Below are 2,276 nucleotides of genomic sequence, written 5' to 3'. Positions count from 1 at the left end.
TTCTAGCTCGCTTCGTTTCAGGTCCTCCTGGGGCTGCCTTCGCTAATCATCTCTTGCCTCATTTTTTAAAGCCACCTGCTTTCCTTTCTGACGTGATCCTCTTTCCTGATTCTGATTGTCTCGTTTCTCCTCCCGGGAGACCCTCAGCTCCAGGAATAAAACGCTGCTACCTCCCCCAGCCTGCTGCCCCGGAGGCTTTTGTAACCGATGGACCTCTGTTGAAACAACAGCTCGGGGTTGCGTCAGTGACCCAACCTTCTCTTTTTTGGCACCGTGCAACTTTAAAAAAAAAAAAACAAGCCTCAAGAGGAAGAGAAATCCCCTCCCTGGGAATGGCGATTAACTTGGCCATCTCTGCCACCAAGCTATTTGTTCTGTCCCCAACCACACGCACACACACCAACAGACGTTCAGGAGTTAAAGACCAAACCAGCCGGCAAAATCCTTTTCCTTATGATAACGGAACTTGGCAACAACCTAGTGGCTGCCTGCCAAGAGTTTATTATTTACAAAGAGGAGAGATAACTTCTCCCCACTTCTGATACATCAAAGGAAAGCAGCTCAATAATTACAATCAAGTCCAGAGATAATCCCGTCTGGAAGTTGGCAAACAGGCCATTTCCGGCCTCCGGAAGGCCTCCGGAAGACCTTCCGGGGGCGGGGGTTCAGAAGGCCGTTTTCGTCCTCCCCAGACTCCTAGAAAGGCTCTGGAGCCTGGGGAGAGCGAGAAATGGGCCTACCTTGCCATCACATGCCAAAAGTGGGGGGAGTGCCGGGGGGGTCACACACGCATGCGCAGGGGGTGGGGGGCATAGAATTATGAGTTTGGGCACGTGCGCGAGCGACCTCCCTGCACTCCCCCCCACTTTTGGCCCACGATGGCCAAAAGGTTAGCCATCACTGGTGTAGGGTCTCCTGCTTGGGTGAGGGGTTGGACTCGATGACCTCCAAGGCCCCTTCCAACTCTGTTAATCCATTTGAAAAAAATCTCCCTTCCTTCCAGATGCATGGAATATAATCCTACCACACCCAACAACCAGGAAGGAATCAGAAGCATAACAGAGCTGGAAGGGACTTTGGAGGTCTTCTAGTCCAGTCCCCTGCTCAAGCAGGAGAACCTATACCATTTCAGACAGGAAGGAAGGAAGGAAGGAAGTGTTCTGTCCCCGTTCCACTCACGCATCCCCACAGACGGCCCAGAGTTCATAAACCACACGACAAAATCTTTGAAGATAAAGCTGGCAGTAACCCAGTGGCTAGCTGCCAATTCAGACTTTACTCACACAAAACAAAGATTAGACTGCAAGCATTCCAATAAAGCAGGCAAAGTTTCAACAATACAAGGATTAGTCCAAATGCAGTCCGACAAGGCAGGCAGAAGTCCAGTAATGCAGAGATCATGGATTATTTCTAGTTTTTGCTCGTCACAAACTGAACCGGCCACCACACCCACATTTATACCCTGTGGGGTGTGGTTCAGTGACTCAGCTAATCTCTGGCATGCCTTCCCCTCTGCTGTGCACGCTTCTCCCTGCGCCTCTGTCGAGGGTCCAGCCAGCACTTATCTTCTTCGTCGCTGTCCACCTGTGGCTGCGGGGACGTGCTTGGCTCTGGGCCTATCTCTTGGCCTTCGGTGTCCTCCGGAGGCATTGCCAGAGAGGAGGGTCCTGGAGAGGGAGGCCTTGCCAACTCCTCTCCCTCACTCTCAGAGTCTGCATCTGTCGATAGCCCAGGCTCAGGCACCGGAGCCACAACAGGAAGGAAGGAAGGAAGGAAGGAAGGAAGGAAGGAAGGAAGGAAGGAAGGAAGGAAGAAAGGAAGGAAGGAAGGAAGGAAGGAAGGAAGGAAGGAAGGAAGGAAGGAAGGAAGGAAGGAAGTTGGAAGGGACCTTGGAGGTCTTCTTGTCCAGCCCTTTACTCAAGCAGGAGACCGTATACCATTTCAGACAAGTGGCTGTCCAGTCTCTTCTTAAAAACCTCCATTGATGGAAGACCCACAACTTCTGGTGGCAAGTCGTTCCACTGGTTAATTGTCCTCAATGTTAGGAAGTTTCTCCTTAATCCCAGGTTGCTTCTCTCTTTGATGAGTTTCCAACCATTGTTTCTTGTCCTGCCCTTTGGGTGCTTTGGAAAGTAAGTTGACCCCCTCCTCTTCTTTTTGGCAGCCCCTCAAATACTGGAATGCTACTATCATGTCCCGCGTAGTCCTTCTCTTCTCTAGATTAGCCAAACCCAAATCCTGCAACTGTTCTTCCTATGTTTTAGTTTCCAGTCCCC

The sequence above is a fragment of the Pantherophis guttatus genome, chromosome 16, assembly GCF_059756535.1.
Source record: "Pantherophis guttatus breed Tessera chromosome 16, ASM5975653v1, whole genome shotgun sequence".
Classification (NCBI taxonomy): domain Eukaryota; kingdom Metazoa; phylum Chordata; class Lepidosauria; order Squamata; family Colubridae; genus Pantherophis; species Pantherophis guttatus.
Note: the sequence above shows the minus strand (reverse complement) of the source record.